The sequence below is a fragment of the Ceratina calcarata genome, unplaced genomic scaffold, assembly GCF_001652005.2.
Source record: "Ceratina calcarata isolate Rehan_Ccalc_2016 unplaced genomic scaffold, ASM165200v1 scaffold449.2, whole genome shotgun sequence".
Classification (NCBI taxonomy): domain Eukaryota; kingdom Metazoa; phylum Arthropoda; class Insecta; order Hymenoptera; family Apidae; genus Ceratina; species Ceratina calcarata.
In genome coordinates this window covers 696,785-717,930 of record NW_017168819.1, presented here as the reverse complement: position 1 = coordinate 717,930, position 21,146 = coordinate 696,785, and the positions used below count along the sequence as shown (strand labels likewise).

Here is a 21,146-nt window from a genome sequence, read left to right as displayed (position 1 = left end):
CGCATCTCTTTCATATAAAACGATTTTATAATAAGAGACGAGGGAAAAAAAGACTGGCCTCGCCGGTCCCCATTCGTTTTTTCGTTCGCATAATACGTTTCTGGCGGTATATCTCCATTACAGTAGTTGCTCGCTCAGCGGGCGAGCGTAGAACTCGCGCAATATTAATTTTCCAAAATGCCCTCACGATACTTTTTCCACATCCGCCGCCGCCTGGACGGACGCTCGTTTTGCATTACCCTTTGATAGTCCCGGCTCCTTAATTACCCCGAGAATTCACACGAAACCGTAGTTGGAGGTAACTACGACCCAACTCTAACTCCCTTGACACAATTAATTTATTGCACGCGTTCGAGAAATATTCACTCCTGTTCTCTAAATTTACAATTTTCTGAGGGCGCGTATGGTCATGTTTATATGCTGTCACCAGGTTGTACAATATTTAATAGAAACAAACTTTACATTTTTCGTCGCATAATGTGTCCACAGAATGTGAGCAAAGTTTTAAGTAGTATAAACATGAAATATGTCGGACTCACGGTTTAATATGGCGTTAATATTTTCTTTTAGCAGCTATGATTATTATTATGAACACAATATTTATTGTCATCTCGAGTATACAAACTCTCGAATAATTTAACAATTCCCAAGGCTTGCAAGCTGCGTAGCTACGTAAAAGTAAATTACTTGGCAAACAATTGTCCCGAGTCCCGCGGTGGAACGGGTTCAAACAAATCCTGGGTACGGTTTAAGATCCCCGAAAAAGGTTCAGACGAGCGGTGGGACTATTTGTTTAATCTCGCGACGCGGGGAAATTCCCCGGGTGGAAACGGGGCCGTCAAATAAATCCCCGCGTCCTGGTTATCCGACTCCGTCCGTTCTTTCCTCGGTTTCTCCGGCAATCCGTATCCATCCACCTGTTCGTCGGCCCGTCCGACCTGGCCGACTCGCGCCCGCTGTCTCCGGGGTTGATCCCACCCCCGGGGCGCGGAACGGAAACGGCGTGGCCCGAGGACTCGGACGGAACAGGACGGAAAGCCCTTCGGTACGAGCTTCTCCGGTAGTTTACGGTCTCGAGGGCAAATTTAACGACACGCTCGTCGATCTCTCTCTCTCTCTCTCTCGGCGCGACCCCTTTCGTTTCCTAAGCTGTCTCGTGCACCCTCCTGGGTCATTAGTCCACCTGCCGCGAGATTCCGATCACAAAAACCACCCCGACACGAGCATCCGCGCGCACTTTTGGTGAGCCACACGCGCGGCTATATCGATCGTCCTCGCATGACCACGAATGCCGGCTGCCTTTTTGCCCACGGTTTTTCCCCAGAACTCCAAACGCGGGGGACCAAAAAGAATTTGAGAGGTGGGGTGAAATTATACAAGGATAGTTCCCGCGTGGTTTGCTAGAGATCGGCCAGCAGAAAAAGACTTGAGGATGTGCAGGAAAAGTAACTATCGGGTCGAGCTTTGGGTGTTGCGGGGTAAGAAGACGTTCGATAATTTCGGACGTGTCTCGGTTCAACGATCAGCCGTGAGAAAAGTCGAAAAGCCAGCGAATCGATGCGACACGTCGCGTTGCGTCGCCTCGAGTCGGATCGCGTCTCGGCAGGAATCTTATCAGAGATATCTGTGCCAAAGAAGTACCGAGGTACACTTCCACAAGTATTTCAACAATTGAAATCCAAATTGAACACGATTCACGTACCTTTAAATTCTAATTCTATTGTATCCTCATGCATATTAGAAATTGCAAAAAATTCAATCTACAAAATACAGTATACTCTGGTTCGATGGAATATAGTGTCCAAATCTCACAAGTGTTACATAACAATGAATATAATTAAAGATCCACGCGTTTTGGTAGCGATAAGAAAGGAACTTCCTCGGCGTCTCCGGGATTCTTGGGATTCTGTCTGGCCCTTCTTCGTCGTCAACGAGTTTCTTCGAGGAAAATCTCGGCGGCAACCGCCCCGGCTGCAATCTTGGATTAAGTCCCGGCCACATACACGGGCACGTAGGGGTATAAATTTTCCGCAGCAAGGAACGCTCCGAGCGAGCTTGTTCGCGCGCGTCGCGCGTAAATCATAAAGGCTGCGCGAGCATCGCGAGCAATCGCGCGCGGGCCTGTGACAATTCTCCGGCGAGATCGCGATTGCGTTGGGAATCAATGAGTAGTGGATGTACTATTTCAATATCAGCGGTTGCCAACTTTCTATCATTGGGATTTGGAATTCTCGGGACAATATCCGATTGTCTTAAACTCGTAAGAGATTTACCCACACTGGCCGTATCTGAAATCAACGAATACGTTACATAACGGACATGATTGTATTCGATTCGCGATTGTGTCATTATTGTCCCGTTTAACAGTGCGGCAACTGTTGTCCCGTTGCAAATTCCCAGAATTGATCGAATACCACATTCATGGTAAGAACGCCGATGCCTTTGGTATTCCTATCTGTCCTCTGAAATGGCTTTCACCAAATTCGAAGCACTTTGTCCCACGGTTGTGTTTTGTGCCGCAATGCCACCGATAGGATACATACACTCGATATTGCGAAGCGTGCAATAAAAGCAGCGTGCAAAGTTGGGTTGGATTCGCCGGAAAACAGAGAAGTAGATTACAAAGAGGCAGAGAGATGTTATTTGCGTTCACGTCAAGGGCCTTCAAAAGTCCGAATAGTTTCGCGTCCGTTTATTACCGGTTTTCTACATTGATTTCCGATTCCAATGGGAGCGCGCAAAGGCTCACGCGAACGAGAGGGAAGGGTTGAGGCCGGTGGGAATCGGCCGACGAGTCGGGCACGACGAACCATCGTTGAATGCCAGGTGACCCGTGAAAACGCGAATGCGCCAGTGAAGCAAATGGCACGCCCTCGCGAAGAGGACTAGAGGATCCTTGCGAGGATGGAGTGCGTATCTTGCAGAGGGAAAAAGAAAACGTCTCATCCTTTTTCCCAAGTTCCTTTCTCGGCACGCCCGTTCGTCGTGGAATTCGCCGACGACGGGGTAGCTGATTTGCGAGTAACCTTTAAACTCCGGATCCCCAGACGAAAGAGAAATCGCGATGCGCACCGCTCGCACGTCGCATACCGAATGTCGAGGAAGGAGAAGCAATTTCGACGTACGTACCACCTTTCAAGGGAGTCTGGGAGGCGTCTCGAATTATCACCGGCACGTTGTCGGCCATTTTTATCGGACCCTCGATTCAAGTCGCTGCGGAAAAAGAAAGGTACGATTCTCTCAAAGAAGAATGGGGCATTGTATGTCTTTTAGTAGTAGTGTTTACAATTTATGAACAGTAATAAGATATCAAGAAAAGGAATGCGGATCGTAATCACTTTAGAGATCAACTGATGACATTGTCTGAATAAATCTGGTATGCAGTTTATAAAAAAGATTAAAAAAAAAACAATTTTCATTAAATAATTATTGAAAAATCAGTCCGACAATTGTCACTATTGACTACGGAAGTGAGGCTCGTCGAACTGTTAGAAGCGTGGAAGGGTGGTCGCATCCCTGAAGGAGAGAGAGAGTAGTCGCGGTGATATACGCTCGCTTCGGTCGGCAAGAAGCGGTAACGCATTACCAGGAAGCGACACGATGGGTGCATACGTTACCGGATCGTAGTGAGTTAACCAGCTACCTGGTCGCTACCTCCCCCGGATAGTTAACTGCAGCGGATTCGACCATTTCGAATGTACGTCGACTGCCCCAACGATTAACCTCTTATTAACCCCGTGACAGTGCAATGAAACAACATTAAACTTAGGAGGAACGTTTAAAATTTTCGATGTGCAATTCAATGAAAAAATTTAAATAAATCTTATACCTCGGATGAGTTTGAAGAAAGATCGAAGCAATTAAATATTTTTTGTTTACAATTAGTCGTATCAGTGGGAAAGAAACTAATGAAATGCATGGCTCATCGCGATGAGAAATTATGAAAGTATTGAAATCGAGCTTCGCGATGCGGCGCGTTAATTCGTGACAGCTAGGCGGATTGCGCGTGCGGACCACTCTTGTGGCCGGCCAGTTCATGAATAATTTCCAACGTTCATCAAAAGTTCGAATGAAAACGGATGCGGCCGGACGGCGACAAGTTATTTGAATGTTAAATGGAATCGCGCGGAACAGCGTTAATTTGTATTTTCTATTAGCAGGGAAAGCGGCTCGTTCTACGATCGTTCGCTAATTTTCGCAAACACCGAACGGCTCAACGATTTTTCCCAGCTGCTCGTTTCTCCGCGATAATTAAATCACCGTCACAAAGAAACGAAATACACTGCCCCATTCTCTTCCGTCTGGTTCGGTTCGCGAGGAACGAATAAATATCACGGTTAAAAAAGCGACCGTTAACAGGCTAGGGAAGTAATATAAATTAACCAGAGTGTATCCAGCTGGAAGAGAGTGGGAAGGACAGGGGTTGACCGCGCGTCGATACACGTTCGGCAATATCATAAATCGGCGAGATAACAAATCGGCAATCTGTTATTGAGATTATTCTCAATATTCCACCGGGTGAAAATCCTGTTTAAACGTATCCCCGGTTCCTCCCCCTGGCCGATAATTATACAGTTTTGCCCCGCGACGGTAATTGGCGCAATCGAGAAATTGTCGCAATTAGGAGATGAGTAGAAGCGACACTTTTATCGAGTCCCCCGCTGCGATACTCGATTTCGGTCACTGTGACACGGCCCGCACCAGGAAAGTTTTCCCCGTCCGAAATCGATTCCAATCGCCATCGGGAACTCGCCTCGGTTCCTGTTTACCCTCTCCTCCTCGGAATCGCGGCTCTTAACGCGTTCACCCGTCACAAGGGCTGACCGGAAATCTCTGCCCGGAGATTCCATCGGCAGAATTTAATTAAAACTTTTAATATCCGAGAAATTCCGTTCCCGATCGTCTGATTCAATTTGCCACGATTTCTCGGCGACATTTCGCTCGATACGTTTCTATTAGCATTTAAGAAGTATTTTTCCTTTCTAAAGAAATGAATTCTGAATCTGTTTACCATTGATATTATCACGTAAGCAAGATTATAAATATATTCTATTCGATTCATAATCGCGTAATTAATTACCTAGTTATCGTGGTACATAATTTAAAGAGGAGCGAAATGCGTATGTATCTCGGCATCTACAGAATTGTAGCAAAATTTCCAAGTTGAAATGTTTCAAAACGTTACACAGCCACTCCGCGTACTCGTGTCTAAAAATACCGCGTTCCGATGCACGCCATCTGACGCAGGTATTCATATTTCAGCCGAGGTTTATTGTTTTAACTTTGAAGCGGTTTTGCGAACGCGAATCCGCGAACGTTTCCACGAAACGGATGGAAAGACGACGAACACCTTGATTTAATTAGCGTTCTGTCCGTCACGGTGTCGTTTCAGATTCCCTTGTTGAAACCAGTCTCCCGACGAAAATAATGGCTGGCTTTACCTCGGCGATAAGCCCTCGGTTTTTCTTGATAAGCGTCGAAAAGAGAATCCCATCAGCTCGAATAAAGATTCCGTTCGCGAGCGGCACCGGATTTCCGCGAGCCATCCACTGGGTCGGAAGCGTCCTTCGGAATCCAGTCGACATTATAACGCCGTATAATCGGAGAGGAAATCGTGAAACGTGCCGGGCACGTGCACGATCTAAACGCTAGATTATTGCATCCGAAGATTTTCCGCCGGATTCAGCCGGCTCATTTTCCGTTCCACCGTTTTAACCCTGTAATCCCGTGAACCTTATCACCGGGAAATGTCCCGCCTTCCGCTCTCTCCTCTGGCTAACACGCGTTGACATTCGATTATACAATTGCGAATGTATTTTCTTTTATTGAATCTAATCACGATTTACCGTATGATTTGTTGCACGATCACGACTATGTAATTTATTTCAGTACAATAGTTCTGATTCTCATTAGAAATATTTTCCGGGAACTTCGATGAACAATAAGTACATGGGGGTGTCCTAAGACGTATGAAGGCGGGTGTTTAATCTGAACGAACGGGGTTACTTTGTGCGTGGCCGACCGAAATGGAAAATGAAAAACTCGTAACTCGGGGCGAACGAGACAAAAAGGTCCGCGTAATTTATTAGAATTCCAATCTCCGTCCGGCGTAAAAAGCTCGACCGCGTGGTCGCGTTTTATTGCGGCTCGCTGAGCAACGAAAATATTACTGCAAGTATGGCGATCCCGGCACCGGCGATATATCTTTTTTCTAGGAAAATATTTCATTGGTAGGGAAAGTTTCGCGGCCACGCGAGCTTCGCGCGAAGTCCGCGAACAACTTTCTGAACCGGCAGCTTGCCGCGATTGTTCCTCTCCTTTCGCTCTCCTCCTCTGCTACAATTTTAATAACACGGTGAAACACGTTTCGAATTTCCTCCCCTGGTTCCTCTTGCCCATTCGGTCATTAATAAATAATCACAGCGCAAGGAAAATTCTCAGCTCGGACTGGCTGGCGAAAATTCCGCCACGCGGAACGTTTTAAATAAAAGATTACGAAAAATCTGTTTCCATTTATCCCTTTCCGGAACATACTACTCGCCCGTTCTGTACATGAGAACAATTTCCGTTTCAATTGCGAGTTAGTATTGTAAATATTCCCCGTTTGGACTGAAATCTTTATACCTTTACTATGAAAGCTACAGCAATTTCAACACATTCCTCCGTTTTGATTTAAAATCTTTGGAACGTTCGGGTGAACCTAGCAGCGATCCATCTCGCTAGTTCCACACGATTTCCATGGGGAAAGAGAAAGAGGACCAAAGAAACTCGACAAACTTCGCGACTCTTGCGGATCCATACACCATAGGGGGATGAGTGTATGAAGACGGAGGCGGTTAGCTCCAAGAGGCGATTCGTTGCCAGAGGAGAGACAAAACGCCGTTAAAGGAAGCGCTGCGGATGGGAAGAGGGGTGTTACCTCGTAGAAGAATGGTTCGTGCAATTTTATAAAAGCTCCCGATATTTCGAATAAAACGAGCATCTCAAGGAGATTCGTGTTCCTACGAACTCCGCCAGGAACGATTATTCCGCGATCTCGGATCCGGAAGGCTTTGCCGCGAGGTATTTTATAGGCGACGCGGTCATTCCCGGAAGTGCTCCGCGTAGAGACACTCCGGGAGAAAAGGGGCCAACTATTAACATCGCTCGATTTTTATTCACCTTTAATTTCCCCGGGGAATTGAATACCAAGATTCGGGACGATTCAACGGAACGAACCGTAAAAACCATCCACCTTTCGCTAATGTCTTCCCTTTTAAAGATCCTTTTCACGAGAATTGGCCACGATTTCTGTACGCGTTTATCTCCCGTATTAAACTCAAATCTGAGCGTATTCCTCGGAAACTCGATGGTATTAAAATCTAAAACGGTTAGAAAGTTCTAACCAGAAATACTGGTGGCCGGTGTCAGTGAATACGTTTACGAACGTTCTCGGGAGCAAGGGGAGAGTCGCAGACGAAGATAGAAAACAGCAGAATACGGAACGACGTTTTCGAGCCGAACGCATGCAAACCGTTTTGGAGGCGACGTGACACAAGGAGGAGAGGACGAGGCGGGGTTGACGCGGATCGTTACTAACGACCGAGCCACCGGGATATACCTGTCGGACGGTGCGTCGCGCGTCTAATTGCTGGAAAATACGGCGGAGACCTCGCCCACGCGAAACGGATGTCCAGCGACGACGGGCGTCGACGTCGGGTAGGCCAGGAATAGGCGCATCGCGTCGCGCCGCGTTGTCGTGAACCGAGACGTGAATCGTGGATGTTTCCTCTGCCCGTGTGGGTGCGAGTAGCCAGCGAAATAACGTACAGGAATTTCATAAAGGATTCGTTATTAAACTTCGTTAATTACACTGTACTACGGCTTCGATTATGTTGGTATCGACGGTATTACCACCGTCGAACGGCCAAATAACCGGCTCATGGAATTCTGATACGATATTTGGGGAAAGTTTGCTAATTGCACATTTGAGCGACGTATTTCGACCGGAATCTCGCGTATGCCTCTCTGTGTCCGCTCTCTCTGGTCAGGAGACACGGATTTTGTACGTATCGTATTTCCATGCGATCGTTTCGACGCACTCTTTCCTCGCTGTCGGGTAAATTCGCTCGGAAATATCGGCAAACATTAATATCGCTTTCCCGGCACGCGGGGCTCTCGGCTGTCAGCCCCGAGAACGTACACCCAAGGAGTTTGAATTTTATAGTGCCTAAGTAGCTGCCGGTGCGGCTGCTGGAATCGAAAATGAGACGTAATAACTCTTAACTGCGTGAGTACCTAGCTAAATTTCTCACCGAAATTCAACTAAAACGTTTCCGTGCCAGTCTCCTATATCTCTTTCCAAAAATGGGCGAGAATGATGTTAACGATGTGCCATCTATGATAAAGCATAGAAAGAAAATCCACGGAAATTGGTTTATCTACTAGTAGCTTTCATAATGCTTCCTCGTCGAGTTTTTCTCCTTCTTACCCGAAGTTCTTCTATTCTTGGCGGCAGCGATAGGTTTTGTTCAAAAGATTTCCTATAAAGGCAACGCCTGGAGAGCAACAGACGCGTTTCCTCGCGTGGATGTGCACCGTTCGGAGCTTTCGTGGGTTTGATGGGTCTCGGACCGCCCTTTTCCTGTAGTCACCTTCTCGACCTCTGCGGAAGAAGATTCCCTGTCCTTCTCTAAAAAGCCTCGCAATCCGCGTTTTTATCCCCCTGCCCCGTCGACCCTTGTCCTCTCGCGGGACCATCCCTCTCTTTATATAAGTACCACTTCTGCGATGTCCGTGTTTCGTTTCTATGTATACCGATTGCATATCGATCGTGCGTTTCACGCCCATGCAAAAGGATACTTACTTAAAGGAATGCTGTCAGATCCAATAAAAAAAATTGAAAAAGGCAACTCGATGTGTTGCGAACAAAAAAAATAATTAACCTGTTAATTATTAGGCTGACTCCATGCCAGTTTACTCGCAATTATGGCAATTTGTGTTTATGAATATGTAACGTGTTGCCTCGAGCAAATTATGCTTACATTAGAGAAACTCGTGCGTTTGATTTCCATTGCGTCGAGTCCGATCACTCGAGGGGTTCTTAAAATGGATGGCTCTCTTTTTTCGTCGAGACGACGGTCTATAAAATTCTCCGGCAGCGATCGAGCAAACGACAATGTTTGTTCAAACTTTGGAAAACGCGACGCGAAGCGGGACGAACGCGCCGCCGAACCGCTGTCAACGATTCAATTATCTGGCATCGATTAATTCACGTCCGTCCACTTAAACGAGGGGGGTAAATGCAATTCAACCAATTACACGGAACGACGACCGACGAGTGGCGGTCGTAGTCGTCGCCGACGGCTCGTTTGCCCTCGCCGCTGCTCTCTGCCCATTCTCTTCAAACGAGCAGTCGCCCCCACCCTCCTGAGTAAACATCCCTTCTAAGATGTACCCTAATAACTAAGTAATTACTGGTCCGCGGAGCATAGAACTTTTTCGTCGATGAGGGAACAGAATTTACTCAAACTAGAATAATTTAAAAGTAATGGAAGAACTTTTTCCTGTGATCTATTAAACAAACCGTTATACGTTTTGGCGTAGTATCTTTAGTAACTATGAAACCTTCATAACTCTCATTAGCACATGATTATCAGCGGGCTCAGTGCCGATCGAATCTGGCCGAAATCGATATCGATATCGATCGGTACTACGGTCTAAGACGATCCGAGAGGAAGAGCTTGCGAATCCGTTTGCCACGGCGAGTTTCGAGCGGGGGCCCAATTGGCATTCATTGGCGCCAATTTATCTTGGCAGACGCAGGGGCGTGGCACCGAACTTAAGCGCGCTCGCTTAATTGTACGCCGGTACTAATTAAGCAACGACGAGAACGAGACCGCGAGCAGGACAGAGACGGATAGTGGGACCGTCCGCGCCTTTCTCCCGTTCGTTTTTCACAACAGGATTCGCCGAAGGGGTTGAGGAGAAAAGTATCTACTAATAGGGAACGGTTCGGGTCGAAATCGAAACCCGATGAAATACGATTGTACCTTTTATTGTTAGTCTGGGCACATGATTCTATGATTTTCCAGTTTTGTTTCCTCAACAAGTACCGTGGTAGTCCGACAGGAATCGTTGCAAATGAACATTAATTAGAATTAAGCCAAGAATTTATTAGCGCGGAATCATTTGTTCGCTTTCATTTATATCATTTTGTTCTTCAATTACCATGTGAACCGATTCGCGCCGGGACACCGTATTCATTTACATACTGAGTCGGTACGAATTACGCAATAAACAAGAACAGGAGATCCTGATCGATCGGTATCGAAACGAGCAGCGAACGTTCGTTCCTCGAAAGCCGGCGTAATGCGATCTCCATTACAGAGGGATGGGTGCTTCGAGCGCTGTCGAACGTGGCATCAAAGATCGTCGAGACTGGCAAAGAGGAAGCCTCGATCAGCGACTCGACGAGAGGAGGGTGGTTACACTTTCCTTGATCAATTACTTAAAGCAGATTACGTTCACGTTCCCATAGTATCGATCGTGGCCTGTATTGCCCCGCTGTTTGCTCTTCGACTGCCAATTCCGCATTCCGAAATACCTTATCTAATCCTCCTTTCCAGTACGTGAACGAGCTGATTACACTTTCATCTTTTCGAGAACTTTACCGTCTGAAACGTCGTTTCTGACCGAGATCGGGACGCGAAACGTCCGGCAATGTATCGTCGCGTGGATATCGATTGCAGTCAGTTTCCCGGCAATAACGAAGCAGGAGACACGATCCGAGGGAGACCGTGTGGGTGGCCGATCGGTGACATCGGCCGAGCACGGGAACGTAGGTGGGAAGGCTCTTCGCATCTGCAGCTAAGTATAGCGGAGCGAGCCGCGTCCGCGCGTCACCGTTAATTAAATCCAGGAGCCCGGTAATTCAAGTGGGACGACCTTTCGCCGGGGAGAACAAGCTGTTTGTGCACGCGTTCATTGCTTTCAGGTGCCACGGCGCACCGCGCCGGTGGCAGAGTCGATGAGGTTTGCCAGCGGGCCGGGCACGCGTGGAATAATTGCTTTATGTCCACCGGGCCGATCGATACCGACCGCGGAACAACCGAATTTCTCATTACACGCGGCCCGGCCGAAACGTCGATACATCCGGGACGGGTACGGATTTACGCTGACAATTTACGGGGCGAATCCGCCTCCTCGTACCCGCTCAGACTCCTGTCACTCGGCCTGATATCGTTTTCGTTTAGACCACCGACAGCCCTCTGCGAAACGATCTTCCTTTGAGAAATGTTGTATCAAAATAAATCAATGAAAGAACGACCTATTCCCTCAAAGAATAACTTTTCAATAATTATGCATCGGTCGAAGTTAGAGCACTGGGTATAGTGATTGACGTGCCATTCCAATATCGAGAGAAGAGTGAAGCACCGGTCATAGTAGTACGAGTGAGAAATAAAAGAGACGCGTGCGTAGATCGGATCGATGATCGTAATTACGAGCTGGCGAACGTAGCTACTATACGTGATAACGGTGTTCGGCACGAAACGGGACGGGCCGATAAATTTAAACGAGACCTGAACGCGTCCGAGCTGCGATCTTTTATCCCGGAGTACCCACCGGGATTTAATTTGACTCACGCTTTCGCCAACGGTTCCGCGTGACACAACGGAATTATTAAAACGCGCGAAACGCGTCGGCACGTAAAACGCACCGCGCCGGTGAGTTTTCCCCGAGAATTCCGCGCATACCTTTCAGATTACGACTCAATTATACGTCCTCGTTGGTAGCGGTGCTTCCTATTCATCCGGTCGAGGAAAAATTCTAGATGAAATTTCCTATAAGCGACTACCTCGGCGGAAATCGACTTTTGAATTATTGACAGTTTAATTGCTGGAAGAGGAATTGTAGATAAAATTCTCTAGAACAGCGCCCCACCCTAACGGAAATCGATCCCTCGATTTATCGGCAGTTTAATTATCTAGTTTCGCGTACAGAAAATAACTAGTTAGGAATCCTGCAAACTATTTTTACAAGCTTCTCACCAGTTTCTCAATAGCATTCTTTAGTGTACTTTCGGCGCACGGTACCGCGTTATCAGGCCTATAAGTAGGATGACGTGTTAAGAGTTCAGCCGGCTTTCCATTCCTTTTTGTTCGACCGTTTTGCAGAGGGGTGGATCGAATTTTTCATTCGAGGTTCTTCTTTGAAGCGAGACCTCTTTGCCGGACTTATTTACTTTATACTCGTTCCCGGGGCCGCTGCACGTTCACCGTATCGTTATTACCGCTCTCCGGCTTCATCCCGCCTTCTATTATTGCGTTATCTTCGCGAGCAGCCTTGGGTAATCCTGGTGAGATAAAGAAACAAAGGGAGAAGAGGCGAGAGCGAGAGACCGGAGCGTCTCCCAATCAAGCGAACGGGAAGCATCGTCGTGGAATTCTCAAATAATGCTCCCAGCCTTCCAATTAGCAGCGCCGCGAGATGTTAGAAGTTCGGTCAGGTAAATTATCGAACGATGGAATTGACCAATAAATAGCGAGGACCAATCCTCGAACCGATAAATCCTAGACGTCTCGACTGGCGAGCTTTGAAACAACCAGTGTTGGTACGTGGAAGTTTTGGGGGAGGTCAAAAAATCTATGGACTACCGAAATAAAACAACTGAAGGAACAAGGATACTCTGGTCGTGTGCATAAGCGTGAGAATCCTTTGGGAGTAAACAAATCAATTCCAGCTCGGGACCGGGATACGTTTATGCCTGCGATCGTAAATTATCATTAAGGTGATTGCTTGGCTCGACACACGCGTATGCACGGGAACGCAGGGTAATCCAGTAAACGTATCGACCGAGAACCCTCGATCAGTCCCGTCCGAACGTTCCAACACTATCAGTCGATTGAATCTTCCGTCTTATACGGTTCGCAATGCGACTCAGCGATAAACACGTAAATTATATATGAATTAATCCCTCGTTCGAGTTTGGTTAGAAATAGAGCCGACTTCCCGTTTCCGTGAAATGCTTATTGCTTATTAAATTGTATCGATTGAAGACAATACTGAGCTTAACAAAAGAATTATTTAAACAATGCAACAGTATTTCTAGCGTTAAAAATGTACACTATCTTTTATATTTTCCAAAGTCAGGAGGTTGAACAGATGAACACAGAACTCGTTACACACTTATGAAATTCATATTCCTTTCTCAACCCCTTCTCAGCCAAGAATTACGAGGCCGTCGCGTGATTTATGAAGGTCTAGGAATGTTGAACCCGGCAATCCTTGAAAAATACCGTCGCTACTCTCTGCTGTTTCAAATTCAAAACAGAAGCCCGACGACGAGGCGGGGAAAACGTAACTCATCGGTCTGGCCGGTGGTTTTCGATACGCGAACGGAGATCGACCGAGGGGACATCTCATTTCCGCGGGCTTTGAAAAATGGCTCGCGACTTCCGCGAACGCCAAACCCGACCGGCGGTTCGTGGTAAAAACCGGAGGAACGCGATGGGCCGCGACACCGTGGAAAATCCGCCGCGTTCCGCCGTCTATTCTCTCCTCCAAGGGATTATGCTTGGAAAATCCCAGTTGTTTCCACTAGTAGAAAATTCTAAATACGTACCTCCCCGTTCTCTTCACTAACAAATTGGTGCATAATACCCGGGATTAAAACAAACAATTACAACCGGCCCCACTTTATTCAAAGTATTAAACAAGTAGCGAAACACTAGCTGTTAGTTTAATCCTCTAATTTCAAAGTTAACATTTAAAATTCTTAAATGATAGAAAAAAATAATCGCCTGAAGAACGATTTCACGCGGGAGAAGACGTTTGTAAAAGTCGATGTCGTCTAATCGTATATGTTTTCGGCCGTACGGAAACAACTAATAAATCCATTAGAATGAGCCATAAACGAATCCGTTCGGACAGTATCAAGCTCCGATATTCCGTCGCGGCACGAATAATCGGGGAAACCGCCCCGTTTAACTGGTTCGAGCAGCCGATCGAAAAATCGGCCGCGCTACGGATTCAATATTCGCTTTTGCACCCGGTGACACGACTCGCCGGATTTTTCGCGGAATCACCCGCGAATTTTTTAGCTCGACCGATCCCTTGGCACACATCTGCCAATACCAAACGCTCCGTGTAATTCGAATCGTTTTTATTACGCGGTCACCGCTGTTACGTTGGCTTCGAAATCCACCAAAAAGCCCGCCACGTAAAAGGATTTCATAATGGATTCTATGTCACAGTCATGTAATCTTTCTATTTTAAATTCTCTGATGTCTATTACGATCAGTAGGCTGTAAGCCTTTATGTGAAATAATTATACAGACTTCTTTTATATTTTATACAGATACATTTTTAATAAATGCATAAAATCGGAAAAATTGTTTAATATAATAAAAGTAACGAAAAAATTACTAATAGTAAAATTTTTCCTTTTACTGCTTTCAACGAATCCAAAGCACGTTTCACAGCTGCTATACGTTCGGTAATTCGATTTACGATTCAATTCGAGCGACCTTCCATCAAAATGTATCCATCCGGCTGAATCTCTAGACTCTAGATGCTAGAAGCGGAAGAAGCCGCAAGCACCTGGGAAGCTTCTCTCGTATGAAAGCGTTATCAATCTTGTCCGGTTGTTTACGACGTAGGTGCGCGTTCGAGAGGTCTCAATTTGGCTACGATCCAGTTCTCACGTATGAATATCGAAGTCAACGAGGATTCGATTGTAATCGATGACCGAACGAGACGGATAACGATACGTACCAAGAGAAAAATATTTATTTGACGAGCGACAATATTTGCAGATTCTCTACAGTCCTCGTTATAACGTCGTAGCAATTAAAAACGGTCGATCATTAAAAATATGTTTTGGACCGCGCGCGCGAGTGAACAAAAGACGCGTTAGGAGTCAGTCGCTGTCTACCACAGCCGTCTTTAGTAGAAGGCCGAAACATACGTGGCAAAGCGAGCGTTTCGTACTGACAGTCTCAAGTGGCGATGGAAAAATCACGGTCAGGCCGATTTGACATTATGGAGTAGGTACAGACCTTCTGCTAACGACGGCTATGTTACTATTCATTTATAATGGTTTTTCACAGTCGATTCGTATTCGTTATCGCTTTAAAACATTCTGTGCGCGTGGCAAACAGCGTTTCAAAATTCATACGTTATGTTATTGATTTCCGATTCGGTACTTTCACCGAATAAAATAATATGTGATCGCTGCTTTAGATTATATTTAGTCATGGTTCATGAAATAAAAATTCTAAGATTCGTTTCTATTAATGTATTAATCAGAATTATTCATTTTTAGAATAAATTAGATTCGAAAAGAGGAAATCGATTTCGATAGAAGTACGTTTAGACAATGCTGTCATTCTATTTTATAGTAATCGCTTTTTCCAGATAGGGAAGTGATTTTAATAGCTAGTTTCGCGTTGTTTATGTTAAAACTGTGGTATCATAAGTGTGAGTCTCGTAGGTTTGACATAAAGTTGACGGTTTCCGAAAATCTTTTTATTAATATCATATTTTTGCAGTTTTATTCCCAAAAGAGGATCGCGGTTGTACTTTTTTTTCCGAAGGTTCGAAATTTACGTTCGCGTCGCATCAGGCCGCACGGGAACGAAGGACGCAATTTTTCAGAAAAGTTTCGCGATCCGCGATGCAAGTTCCACGCTGCACAGCGGGTTGCTCGGCAATTTTCCCCGGAGTCGGAAGTTTACCTATGAATAACTCATCGTAATCTGCAGGAACGGTGTGGGAGGAATTTTTCTCCACCGCTCCCTTCAGAAGTTAGCAGTAATTAAGCGATAATTGTCTTCTTATCCGAGAAATCGACCGACAGGAATGTTTTCGATAATTCGACCGACTGTGAAAACTAATTCTATTAATTGACGTAATTAATTAATTTTTCATTTATCGCTTCGCTTCGTCGTTTGAATTCGGGACGAGTTTAAAAGTTGTTTGAGACGGGATATGAAGGTAGATCCTTCAATTCAGCAGAGTTTCCGTTTTCCATAACATCGTTACGCGACGTCAGATTCACGATGGAAACTGGTTGATGCGGCTCGCGTAATACAAACGTAACGTGTAACGATCCGTCGCATGCATACTTGATAATTCTAGCTAACGATCGATAACCTTCGGGAACTGGCGCGGTAGCGGACTTTGGCCATGTATAATGCAGCCAATCTACGGGAGCGTAACGATATTTCGTTGGTTGATTAACGACTACCAATGAACGCCGTGTGTCATCGATGTAAATGACTCGTTAGAAATTCCATGCCACGCTTACATTCCTCTTGAGCATTGGTCCTTTCATCTATTTGAGATATTTGTTTCAGAAGAATACAGTTTCCTCTGTCACAGTATCTTGGAACTTAGAACTAAAAATTATTCTTTAGATTCGTGATACCGAGTAATTACACAAATCGAACTACTTCAAATAGAATAAATTAGATTCGAAAAGAGGAAATCGATTTCGATAGAAGTACGTTTAGACAATGCTGTCATTCTATTTTATAGTAATCGCTTTTTCCAGATAGGGAAGTGATTTTAATAGCTAGTTTCGCGTTGTTTATGTTAAAACTGTGGTATCATAAGTGTGAGTCTCGTAGGTTTGACATAAAGTTGACGGTTTCCGAAAATCTTTTTATTAATATCATATTTTTGCAGTTTTATTCCCAAAAGAGGATCGCGGTTGTACTTTTTTTTCCGAAGGTTCGAAATTTACGTTCGCGTCGCATCAGGCCGCACGGGAACGAAGGACGCAATTTTTCAGAAAAGTTTCGCGATCCGCGATGCAAGTTCCACGCTGCACAGCGGGTTGCTCGGCAATTTTCCCCGGAGTCGGAAGTTTACCTATGAATAACTCATCGTAATCTGCAGGAACGGTGTGGGAGGAATTTTTCTCCACCGCTCCCTTCAGAAGTTAGCAGTAATTAAGCGATAATTGTCTTCTTATCCGAGAAATCGACCGACAGGAATGTTTTCGATAATTCGACCGACTGTGAAAACTAATTCTATTAATTGACGTAATTAATTAATTTTTCATTTATCGCTTCGCTTCGTCGTTTGAATTCGGGACGAGTTTAAAAGTTGTTTGAGACGGGATATGAAGGTAGATCCTTCAATTCAGCAGAGTTTCCGTTTTCCATAACATCGTTACGCGACGTCAGATTCACGATGGAAACTGGTTGATGCGGCTCGCGTAATACAAACGTAACGTGTAACGATCCGTCGCATGCATACTTGATAATTCTAGCTAACGATCGATAACCTTCGGGAACTGGCGCGGTAGCGGACTTTGGCCATGTATAATGCAGCCAATCTACGGGAGCGTAACGATATTTCGTTGGTTGATTAACGACTACCAATGAACGCCGTGTGTCATCGATGTAAATGACTCGTTAGAAATTCCATGCCACGCTTACATTCCTCTTGAGCATTGGTCCTTTCATCTATTTGAGATATTTGTTTCAGAAGAATACAGTTTCCTCTGTCACAGTATCTTGGAACTTAGAACTAAAAATTATTCTTTAGATTCGTGATACCGAGTAATTACACAAATCGAACTACTTCAAAATTGATAAGGTGGCAACGACTGAAAATTTCTGACACGTCGGCGGGGAACAGAATTGAGAAGTACGAATACTTTTTGTTTCAACCGACGAGTTACAAAGAAACCCGAAGCGTGCGACTTTCTCGTGCGTGATCCGTGAAGATTGCAAAGTTTGGAATTGAAAGGGAAGGGCAGTGACGGTCCTCGGGAAACGTATCAAAAAGAGCCTAAGAGAATCGAAAGCCTTTTGAGTCACGTTTCGTCCCGACAAAGAGACAAACTTTCCAAGTTCAGGAAAGAGCGCCGGGATTTCTAACGGTGTGACCGTGCTCGACGGGTTGTTTGCTTTTCTCGGCCGTGTAACTACTTTTCTTCTCCCGCGATTTTCGCGACAGGCGCCCCACTGTTCCGTGAACGGGCGCGGATAGGGAATTTTTCGCGAGGGTCTTCGAAGGGGCCACTCGCACAGGGTGGTCCGCGGCGCACGTAGAGCGACGTCGTAAAGTGAAAAGTTGTCGCGAGTTCGCGTTCGTATAGCCATAGCCGGCGGTGGCATTGTTGGTTAACGAGGTAACTCGACACGTTCGAAGATAACAGGGTTCGTGCTTTGCACGAGCAAACTTGCCAGGGTGCCGGCAAAAAGTTCGCGTTCGCTCGTGCGAGCTAGCTCCCCCTCGTCGTCGACGAGTTATGGGGAACGTTTTGTGGGAATCGAGACCACTTCTCTCTCTTTCTCCCCCGCGGATAAACAGAAAGTGAGTGAGAGAGAAAGAGAGCTTTAACCGTCGTGCCGCGGTCTGCAAAGGCGATTGGACGGTCGGGATTTTTCGAGGAATTCGTTGAATCCAAATCGCCTTACGTTTCGTGTCTTCGAGGGAGAGAGGAGGTTTCATATATTCCGCGGTTTCGAGTCCTTGGAGATTTTAAGCTCATCCGCGCGGTCATAAGCTGCCAAGGAAGAACGAAGACGTTGTTTGGAAAACGTGGATTCCGGTATTTCGACGATTGGAAAACTTCATCGGTGGTTAAAATCTCTTTCATTCCAGACGAGACGGGAAAGTTCAAGTTTTGTTACGAGTTCCGCTGGAATTCCCGGTGGAAATAAGAATTTTCGTGAGCGAGGATCAAAGGGTTTATGTCCGCTACGCTAGGAATTATCTAAACCGAGTCGAACTTGAACCGATTGCCTTCGTCCGAAATTTGTGGCCGAACGTTAACGAGCGCGGCCCCCGAAATCAGCGTAATTGCGTTCTCGAACTAGATCAATCGCTGACATACGGAGCGAATCGAACGTATAAAGCTTTCGAATGTTCATGCTCGAGCGTATAATGCCTCGAATCCGGGAGAAGAGTAGCCGAGTCGGAAGCTATTAGCGGTTACCCTTGAGAAACACAGCCAGACATCGACGAAATAATCGTGGCAGACTCCGTAGACCGTGCCGCGCCCGTCCCATGGACAACCTCCCGGAATTTCGCGGGACATCGGCTAGTTACTAACTTGTTAGCTCCACCACCGCAGAAACGTAATTTCAGGACCGGAACTCGAGTTATGTCTCCCTATTGTCAGAAATTGCAATACTATGATCCATCTCATTAAACAAAAAGTAATACATTTTGTTTAAGCGAAAGGAAATCATTTAATTAAACGAATAATTAAATAATTAGATCAGATGCTGATAGATGGGGAACCGTGGCCAGAAGTTTAATTTGGATTTTTATCAACGACCGCGGAACTTTTCAAATAACCGCGATATATCGCGTTTAGCTATGGGAAAAGTAGTTTATCCAGCCGGTTAATTACTCGGCACATTAATAAAGCATGCAGATAATCTCCGCAGTCCATGTTAATGAGTATGTAAGAGACCCGGCCGACGCAGTGCCTCGGTCCCCGTTGGATTACCTTTAACAAGGACCGGGGATTTCGCGCCGAGCATAGGTGGAAAATAAAATTTACTCGGCCCTCTTTACGCCGAGAAAAAAGGGACGACTCCGTGAAATAGCCTGGTTCATCCGCCACAATTTTAATCCTTGTAAATTCGTACTTGACTAACCGCTGGCTTCTTAAAGAAAATATCGTAATCCTTTTCAGACCGTCGCTAGTTGTAGCAACGTAGGAATGAAGAAATGTCGAGAAACAAAATTACCGATGACTTCTCTGAAATGCATTGTTCCGTTAAATTATTAACCCTATGCGTTAATATAAAACCGTATTGTCGGAGAGGTACAGGAGGAAACTCGCGCGAAGGTGTGCATCGCGATAAAAGGAGCGAGACTTGGTTCAACAATTTACGCAAAATTTGCATAAGTCGTGGAAGCGTAATGCTCTGCGGTATTGGCGGGGGTTGGTTACGTGTCGGTAAGCATCTCGTCGTCGTCTCCGGGGTGTCTTCGAAACCGAAGGCGTTGCTTCTTCGGGGTCCCCTGCTTTAATTCATACTCGCTGGTTAACGGCCCGGTAAAACGGTTACACGAGGGAGTTCGTTTAATTTATTCGAGACGGCGGTGACGGGAAAGTGTAAGTCGGTTTTCTGAAAGGAGAACCGGCAGGTCGAAGAATAAAACAGGATCGAATTTTCTCCTTCGAAACTGAGGTACATACATTGTTCTTGTATTTGTTAACGCTGCAGATTTGGAAATTTTGCGACTTAGATTAATTTTTTCATAAGCGTCCTAATACATGCGAGCTTTCAAGTACAGCGGCCTCGCAAACACAGGGCTAGTTACTCGACTGGTATTAGCTTTGCGCAGCGCGTATTAAACCGAAAACTAAGCGGTAGCACGCTCGACTGACTGATTCGCTGGAAGCTCGAGGAGGAGAGGAAGTGTTGAGAATACTTCGTTAACTTAAGCGCGAGTAAGTCTTCTTAAGTCTGATTAAGTTGCCGAGAGTCAGCTTAGATTAAGAGACTTTTGTCCTTAATATTCGCGAATATGGAGGGGCCGGCATTATTATCGTTAATACACGAGTTTTGTCCTTAATCCAAGTTGGTACAAAAAAAATGGCAGTTCCAGTTACTTTCTGAAATGCTTTTACTGGAGTAGTTTTCTATGCGTGTCCGGTGAAATTCGTGACCGTTCTTCCCGCGTTCAATATTCGAGTAGTTTAGAGAGAAGGAGAGTCGTCGCGTGCAAAGCACTCGAAATTTCCAGCGCACAAAGGGGCGATTCCGGTGAAAGGGGAGGCGAAGCGAAGGTGGCCGCCACGTCCATCAAGGAGGAACGCTCAAAGGGTGGCCGCTGTCGGGTGTAAGACGCGGTCGCGGCGGGGCCGAACAGTTCCGGATCGGTGTTTCGAAATTCGCGTAACGTGTCACGTCTAACGTACCGTTAATGGAGGAGCTTGTTAGCCCGACGTGCGTTCCGTTTCACGGATGCGAAACGGCCTCTCTCTCTCTCTCCCCCTCGTGCTCGATAACGCGCCTTGTCGTGGGCGGTACCCCACAGGAAAGGATCTACCTAGCCCGTTTGTCTCCTCGCGGGATCCTCGGGATTACCTGGCACGAAGGGAATTGCAACTGGGCCGACGACCACGTCACGTGTTTCCGTCGATCTGGTTCGTTCGAGCTGCTCTCGGCTCGTCTTGACCTCCTCGT

The 21,146-nt window shown here is 46.0% G+C and overlaps 1 protein-coding gene across 4 annotated transcripts in view; it reads left to right on the top strand.

The window, feature by feature from the left end:
- vn (membrane-bound neuregulin protein vein) overlaps positions 1 to 21,146 on the top strand; it is a 198,100-nt gene that overhangs the window by 61,981 nt on the left and 114,973 nt on the right. The window lies entirely within an intron of this gene.